The 9,325-nt window shown below is 34.4% G+C and overlaps 1 long non-coding RNA gene and 1 pseudogene across 1 annotated transcript; both read right to left on the reverse strand.

The window, feature by feature from the left end:
* Positions 1-263: 263 nt before the first annotated feature.
* LOC139823829 (uncharacterized) lies at positions 264-1,240 on the reverse strand. Its single transcript, XR_011734902.1, has 2 exons — positions 905-1,240; positions 264-680 (listed from the first exon to the last, which is right to left on the reverse strand). It is a non-coding gene; the product is annotated as an uncharacterized lncRNA (long non-coding RNA).
* A 4,041-nt stretch (positions 1,241-5,281) lies between these two features.
* On the reverse strand, positions 5,282-8,431 carry LOC139823844 (proton-associated sugar transporter A-like; annotated as a pseudogene).
* Positions 8,432-9,325: the final 894 nt, after the last annotated feature.

Consider the following 9,325-nt stretch of genomic DNA (forward strand, 5'->3'; position numbering starts at 1 on the left):
GAGACAGATGAATTAAAATTCAAATATTTGCAAAGAAGTTTGAATTTAGTTGAACGGCCTTCTTTGAATTGGGGATTTTCAAGTGGAAACGACAAGTTTTTCGGTTTTATGAAGGCAGAAAATGATTTCAGTGTCAGAAAAAGAATCGCTGTATTCCCAAATTTACATATTAATATTTATATTGATGACAAGATTATGCCCTTTTCAAAACATATAAAAGTAACAAGTATTGATGAGATTAGCGAAATTTTAAAAACGCTGGATTCAGTTTAATTCACATCCTGTTAATTGTACATTTACAGTAAATTGCAAACATCTGAATTTATTTTATACAATTATACAATTATCAAATTATACAATCATCAAATTATACAATCATGAAATTATACAATCATCAAATTATACAATTATCAAATTATATAATCATCAAATTATACAATCATCAAATTATACAATTATACAAATGGAAAAAGAAAATAAAGTTACAATTTTATAATTTATGTTTTTTGTTTTTTATTCCCTTTATATACATTTTCTTCATTTATTATTGCACCTTGTTTTTGGTACTTTCTTTTCCTGGCAGGTTTTAGTTTTATGGTGGTGTGTGCTGCATTTTCTTCGGAACAGATTGAAACACAGCGAAAGACAAGCGGGCTAAAGAAGATCGCTAGCTCGTGGTCCTATAATCAGAAAAACGCGTTTAAATTTTGATGGAAATTTGACGCCAGTAGCGAGCAAAGCCTCGTCTAATAATGCACAAGAACACCCAGCCAACAAACCAACAGTATCTAACACATTCGTCTCGTCCTAATACTCCTCTACCGCTTCAGCTTACAATCGCGCAACTCTTGGCGATCGCCGAGGATAGCGGTATTTCGTTGTCCGAACCGTGCTTACATCTCACCTTACGTCAACGTAATAAAGACTCCAAAGAAGACGTGGTGCAGCCGATTGACAACGGACTGTTGAACTATAGAAGCATAGAGAGCTCGTTAGGCGTCTTCAGCGACGGCGGTGGATTGGCGGTGCTGGCGCGGCATTTGCAACTGGTGTATCCGGATCCCGTCGTTCTTCGTCGAGTCACCAACGGACTCTATTTGCACAGGTAAACTCTTATGCACAGGTAAACAAACTGAGCACGAAGGAGCACGAAGTAAGAGACCGGAGCCGCCGGGTAAGGTTAGGGTGCGTTCACGAGATCACGAGTGCTGATCCTACAGTATATGTTACATGCACTATAGGTTGAAAATGGCGCCCATCGATAAGAATTCATTCCTTTCAGCGGACTCCCTCTCAATTCGGTGCCACAAATCGGGACCACTTTTTCTACTCGCGCGCTATGAAGTTCGATCTCCTTACTCTTACTTCATGAACCGCACTCAAAGTTGCTTGACTTCCATGATCGAACGGGCTAGTGACAATCCTCTGGTTCTGATGCTTATAATTCCTTCTAGCTTATGTTCATATCGTATATATATAAGCATCTTTAGTGTTCAAAAATTTGAAATTATTTATTAACTGGCAAATATTAAAAACAACGCAACAACAATTGATATATTATAAATATTAACCCGTTGTGGTCACATGGGGTCCAGTGGATCCTAGGCTTTTTTTTCCCTTAAAAGTATACTATTTTGAGAGTAAAACGCAGGAAGTTTTTTTGCTTTATTTCAAAAAATTTTGATGAATATTTTTGTAAAAAAAAGTCAAATTTTTCGAAAAAAAAAAATTTTTCGCGTTTTTTCAACATAAAAAATTTTTAAAAATTATTGGATTATAAAGAGGAAGTCATAAACTAAATTCCAGTTCAAGGTTTGAGTGGATACATAAAAAAGAACGCAAATGGCAACTGTTGTGGGGTCCATTGGATCCCGTGTGACCACTACGTTATTTTTAGAAGGTGTGACCACAACGGGTTAATATAAAAGATTTGTATATCATTACATAATATAATATTAATAATTTATATCTGAGAAAAGCAAAAAACGCTACATATGATGGGTGTGGTTTTTAGGGCTGCAATTAAAAATTTCTAAATTCGTCTATATTTACTTCTCCTAGATGTGTATAAAGTTTCATCGAAAACTCAACTGAAAGGTTTGCAAAATTATATTTTATGAAATGTTTCCGAAATAACTTAATTAAAAATTTTCATTGCGTGAGAAAGGTTTCAGAAACAGTTCAACTGAAAGGTTTACAAAATCATTTCATATGAAACAATTCAGAAATAAATCAACTGAAAGTTTTCAAATTTATTGCGTGAGAAAGGTTTTAAAAACAGCTCAAGTGAAAGGTTTACAAAATCATTTCATATAAAACGATTCAGAACTAACTTAATTGAAAGTTTTCAAATTTATTGCGTGAGAAAGGTTTCAAAAACAGCTCAACTGAAAGGTTTACAAAATCATTTCATATGAAACAATTCAGAAATAAATCAACTGAACGTTTTCAAATTTATTGCGCGAGAAAGGTTTTAGAAACAGCTCAACTGAAAGCTTTATAAAATTATTTCATGTCAAACGATTCAGAGATAACTCAACTAAAAGTTTTGAAAAATTATCTTCATGTGAAAGGTTTAAAAAACATTTCTATTGCAACATTTTATATGACATATTGCAGAATTCTTTCAGAGATGTTGCACATGAAATGTGAAAGGTTGAAATGTTTTTGAAACTTTTCTGGAAGCTTTCTGCAAGAATCTGTGCTGTGTATGGGAGTATTTAAATTTAATATTTAAATGCATAACAATAATTACATATTAACTATATCGAGAAAAAAAGTAGTTTACTACAAAGTATTTCTTTCTGATCTCGCCAAAAATTACTACTCAATTACTACTCTTCGTTCCCGCATCTAAACTCGCTATAATTTTTTGATGGTCCTTCTTTCCTGGTTTTCTTAAATACTCTGGTATCTCTATTAAATAAAGTTCTTTATATCTTTTCCCAAATCTAGAGTCTTGTATTTTATTAAATTGTATCTGTTTCTGAATTTCTATATCTCTTTTGATTAACCTAACTGTGACATCCCCTCCTCTTTCTTTTATTCTTTTATTATTTCCTCCCCGGACATACCATTCCTGCGAAAGTACATTTCTCTGTCTATCTCCCATCTGGTCTTATTTTGCCTGGTCTTTTCTATTTCAATCATACATTCTTTAAGTATTCTGTTAGATATGCTTTCCTTGATCTTTTCCTCAAATTTTACCGCTCTTTTCCCTGACTCTATTCGCAGTACCTTCGTTTTTGTTTCTTCCCTAACTATATATCCCGGTGTATTCCAATCTAAACCTAACGACTATTTTATATATTTATCCTGACATCTTTCTACTGCCGCATATTCATTTCACCCCCATATTTCCTCTCCGTACATTAAAATGCTCTTTACTAGGTGATTAAACATCCATATCCTTCTCCTGAAATCTCCCGCGAATTTTCTTTGTCCTATTCCCCATACCTATTTCATAGCACTTATGTCCTTCATCTTAACCGTTTCTTTTATGTGTCTATCTGGTCTATTATTTCTTTGTAACGTGTAACCTAAATATTTAAACTGATCTACTTCTTCTATTTCCCTGCCATTTCAGAGCCAATTTTTCTTTTTTCTCCTCCCTCCTGTCTTCCTAAATATAATCATTTTTTACTTTTTTACACTTAAGATTAAGTCTCTTCTTTCTAAAAATTTCTAATAAAGCTCCTCAGCATTTCTTTTTGACAAAGGAAACTTTATTATTGCAATAAATATTATTAGGTAATGTTAGCCACAAAAAATTAATTGTTTTTAATAAAGAATGTGACGTGGCAGTTTCGCTGCCTCGTGGCAGCGTCCCGCCGCCGTCACAAGGCGCGGGTTTCGCGCCCGAGGAGGGTCCAGAGAGTCGATGCGAGATCTCCAGGGGCATAATTTAATCGCGTTTATATTTCCTGATCCCTTTTATTTTCTCTTTTTGTAACTTATGTTTCGGAAGTGACAAGACATGAAATCTTTTTTTGCTTTCTCATAGAGGAAGCTTTGTGATGGTGAAAAAAATTTTTTTCGAGATTTTGGTGGAAATAGGTTTAAAATGTTCTAAAATGTCGAACAATCGTATTAGTAAAAAAATGTCCGGAAGTATGTGTGTGTGTGTGTGTGTGTGTGTGTGTGTGTGTGTGTGTGTGTGTGTGTGTGTGTGTATGTCGGATTTTTTGTACACGCATCTAGTTCTACAATTTTTTAGATACCGGGTTGAAATTTTTTACACAAATAGAGTATCATAGAAAGTATGTTCTCCTCAAATTTTATTAAAATCGGTTGACCGGTATAGATTTTATTAGAATTTTTTTTTTTAGAAGTGTTTTATCCTATAGCTTTCTCAATATTTGAGATAGCGATCTATATCTAATTCTATTAAATTTTTCAGTTTTTTCTACCCCTATTTCATATATAATTAATTAAGATTTGGTTAATTAGTTCTGGAGTTACAGACGTTCAAAATTTCGGAGATTTTGATCGCGTATAAAGCTAAGTTTAATCAACCAAATTTAAAAGAATTATATATGAAATAGGGGTAGAAAAGACTGAAAAATGTAATAAATAAAATTAGAAATAGATCGATATCTCCAAATTTGCGGAAGTTAAAGCTTCCTCTATGAGGAAGCCAAGTGCAAATTTCTAATTTGCACATTTTTTTTATAAGTGCTCTTACATTGGGAGTGAAATTCCCTTTCATAAAACTCGACTTTTATGTTTCTAAGTGTATAACATCGAAATAATGATAAATATTCAAAAATGTTTTAAGCAAAGCTTTTAAAAACATTTTATAACAGTGTACTCAGATTTTTCAAAAATATTATGTTTTCTAGAGTACCTTCCCCTCATCAACTTTTTTTTCATAAATATATTTACGAACACAAAATTTCGTAATGAGCCGACACTGGTTTCTGACATTCACCCGACATTAAGAAATATTATATCATATATCCAATTCAAAATTTTATTACTCTTTTTAAACTGAATTTGTTTCTTAAGATGATTTTTGAGAAATTATATATTTGCGCTGGTTATGATGTAGACTATATATAACACTTACATTAAATTAAGAAGTAGTCTACCACGTAAGGCAGTTGGCTCACGATCCAGAGGTCCCGAGTTCAAATCCCACCAAGGTAAGTGTTTTTTTCAAATACGAGAAAATATTTATAATCATAGACTGCATATCTTATATTAAGAAACAAATTTAGTTAAAAAATAGTAATAAAATTTCGAAATAAATAATTTTTTTTGTCGGGTGAATATTTGTTCATTATGGTTGTAACATCCATATAGTAGCTACCCTCACTAAGGTTAGGGCAACCATATAGGTCACTTCCAGAGTACTATGGTTTCCATAACCCTTTTGTACGGATGGGCGAAAATTAACATTATTATTCTGTTGTAGCAACCGTAACTTTTTCTCCGTGATCGAATCGACAAAATTTTATTCGAATCGAAGCGAATCAAATGAAATAAAATCAAATCGTTGAAATATAATTTTTAATTAACAATATAATTCGATATTATATAGTATTAGATTAAATTTTAACACGTAGAGTCGTAGGTAATATCATCAATCATAGAAATCATAGAATCATAGAATTTCGATTCGTATTCGAATAGTTCGCACATCTCTAACTATTTGATATTAGTATTTCTTAAACGTACGTAATAAAGCTCTTACTTTACGCGCTCGGAAACGCTGGATCAGCCGCTCGATGATCAACGAGTAGCACGAGCAGGATAACGAGTACATGGACATGCCCCAGCATCCGAATCGCACGCCCTCCTCGTAGAGTTCCCGCTCGTCGGTGTCGGCGGGTGCCCGCGGATTCCCGCCGAATACCGCCTCGCCCACGAAATCCGTGAAGTACAGGGAGTAGCATACATGCGCCATCCAGCAGAAAAGATTCGTTCAGGCACACCTGGCGAAGACTACGCGGCATGTAAACGATGGACAGCAGGTACTCTTTCAGGGTCGCCTTGTGGTTCGCTTCGCTCTCGATATCGTCGAAGCCGTAATTGACGTGGCTGCCTTCGGAAATTGGTTCCTCGGAATGGTCAGAGAGTTGCGTCTGAAGCGGACGGACGGAGGGTGAATTCCTTAATTGATAATTTTGACACTAGCGTCTATCAACAATCTTTTTCTATCAAGAAATTGATACATGTTTCCACTAGTTTCTCAATCGCAGATAAAGATCAGACAGTTAAACAATTTTTCACTTCAGTCAAATTATGAAAAATTGTAAATAAAATGAGAACGCTAAGCTGAAAAGTGTCATTGGATTAAATATCGGGACAATACCGGCCCTATTGAAAACATTTTTATATTTTCTCAGAAATTTTCTAAATATTTCTCATGTTTTAGACAATTTAGATTTATGGAAAATTAAAAAAAAAATATGTAAAATTTTGTCAGATACCTACTTTCAAAAACAAGTGGATGAGGATTTTCGGAATGTTTCAGTATCTATATGTATGAAAATTTCTGCGAAAATGCATGGATTTTCTCATATTTATTCAGATTTCTACAACGATGTGTTGGCAGGAAAAATCTGAAATATTTATTATTATTTTGTTTGAGTTTCTAAAAAAACATTTCAATTCGAAATGTTTATTAAAAAAATCTAAAAATTCTGAGTTTTAAAATTTTTATAGAAATTCTGATTAATAATATAAAAAATTCCGAGACATTTTTCCATCAGGGTAATATTTTCGAGCTTACTTCCGTTTGCAAGGAATCCGTCTCATGCTTAGTATTAAGCGCACCGTACGTTTTCGACTCGTCAGGGATAATTTTATCGCGTTCGTCTTGTTTCTCTGTCCCTTGGACTTCTTCCAGAGCCTAAACGCAAAAAGAATTGTATTAAGCGATAAATAAAAATGACAGTAACATTATATATAGAAGCCACGTTCACCTTCGGCTCGTTTTGCCGGTACTGATTTCGCTCGAGTAATTGGAGAGGAATCTCCTTGAAGCTGGTAATGGTACATATGACACGGACGACGAAGATGATCGTGATGAGAGTGAAGGTTGCGTGCACATGTCCGCCCAGCATAATACCGAGCGATGTGGCGTCCCAATTGATACCGCCTAAACCGTAGCCCATAAAGCCCCCAAGCCTGCCATTATGGTGAACGTGCTTAAGCCTTTGGCATGGTCCTCTGTGAATATTTCAGACGTTAATCAAAGAGAAAAATCGCTTGTAGAGTTTATTAAAATTGTATATAATTATCTCTCTCTCTCCGCTTGGTTTTTTTACCTACAATATTCGCGTTTGTATTTAAAAAAAGATTAAATTGTATTTAAATTTGTCGATTCGAACGGGATTTATGTCGAATCCTGGAAAACACATATGAATGTTTACCAGGTACAGTGACATCGAGGAGATACGCCCTCGCTGGGCTCTGACAGGCGTCGGCGTCGAAGTTGAGCAACACCGTGCCGAGAATAGTGAAGAAGATGCCCCAGGAGTGCGAAGAAGCCCTTTCAACAGATTCGAGCGTTACCTCTGGGTAACTTCGCCGTTGTGCGATGTCCGAGCGGGATAGTCTCGTTCGTGCGGAACGGCATATCGCCGAACGGCATATAGCCATAACGTGCTCGCCATTCGGTACCAAACCAAGATGAGTCGTGTAAAAATGCAAAAATTCGCCTGTTGATGCTCAGATATACGTCACAAAAACATTTAAAACGTCTTAAGATAAGAACGGCAAATATGGTAAATAATTAAAAAAAAGCAAAAAATCTCTGGTGGAAAGAATTTTTCATATCATCAGAATTTTTATAAAAATTTTAAGACTCAAAATTTTACTCAGAATTTTTACACGAATTAAAATACTTTTCAGAAAAATGTAGACAAAATAATAATAAAATATTTCAGATCTTTCCCGTCAACATTTTTGTAGAAATTTGAATAAGTATGAGAAAAATAGAAAATCCACGCAGTTTATCAGAAATTTTCATACAATACTGAAATATCCCGAAAATCTTCATTCAATTATTTTTGAAAGTATCTGAGAAATTTTACATATTTTTCAGAATTTTTCATAAGTCCAAAATATGAGAAGTTTTTAAAATATTTCTGAAGAAAATATGAGAATTTTTTTTACCACAGGGACATCTCCGAAATAAAATAAATAAAATAAAGAAAATATAAAAAAATCCACGGCTTGCCTATATGAAAACTCCGAGCGCTAACAGGAGGATGAAGGATCGCCTCCTGCCGTACTTGAGTCTACAGCGATCGCTCATATTGCCGAGAATGGGTGTCACGAAGAAGCCCACGAGGGGGCTCAGCGCCCACACCAGGGTCATGTGCTGGTGATCGACGCCGATCTTCAGGAGCGTCGGCGAGACGAAAGCGGTTTCCGCCGCGTACGAGAACTCGATTTTTATTCTTTTTTTGGCTCTAAACATACTACTATAACTTTTGTAGCCCATACATAATTTTTTCCAGCTGATCAAGCAGTAAATGCAATAACTATTTACTTTTATTTTTTAGTTATTAACAATTTACCTAACTGTTTAAATGAGACGTATAAGGTTTCAAACAATGCAGAAAAGCAAGACACTCATGTTAAAAAAAGAAAAGTGCTTTAGGCCGATTTTTGTGGAAAATACGCTTTAAAAACCAATGTCGATGGAATAAACAGTTACAAGAGAACTCAAATGTTTAAAAATCCGGGAGCACGGGTTTCCGTTATGCGATCAAGCTGAACTTTGGCAGGAATTATTTTTTTGTGAATTGGAAACATTTTGGGGAATGCCGCAAAAAAAAAAAATTTTTGTCGAGTAAATAAGGACCACTCTAATAAGGGTGTTTCGTTTTAATCGCCCCAGGCAAATATCTCGAAAAATATGAAAGATACGGAAAAACGTTTCGGACAAAAGTTGTTTGGTTCGAAGGGGAACATAAGATGGTGTCATTGATTTGACCATGGATGGTCGTTTAAAGCTCACGTGAACAACACCTTTAATTTCTTAAATGGAAACCCCTATTTTTCAATGCATATTCTTGTAGCTAATCTTGCGAGCTTTTCAAAACACTATAATAAAGTATTTTTTCGTTAAGAACTTTTGGAATTATAAAGCTTGAAAGTTCTAGTATTTTGATATAAAATACAAAATATCTTGTAAAACATTAAGTTTTCGGTAATGTTACCTTAATACTTTTATGCACAGAATAATGAGACAAATCAATTGGTATGAAAAAAAGACATAGTTGCTTTTAAGAAAAAGTATGCAGATGCGTGTTGCAAATTACATATTTTTTCTTAAAGGAACTATGCCTTTTTTCATACCAATTGATTC

The sequence above is a fragment of the Temnothorax longispinosus genome, unplaced genomic scaffold, assembly GCF_030848805.1.
Source record: "Temnothorax longispinosus isolate EJ_2023e unplaced genomic scaffold, Tlon_JGU_v1 HiC_scaffold_19, whole genome shotgun sequence".
NCBI classification, from domain to species: Eukaryota; Metazoa; Arthropoda; class Insecta; order Hymenoptera; family Formicidae; genus Temnothorax; species Temnothorax longispinosus.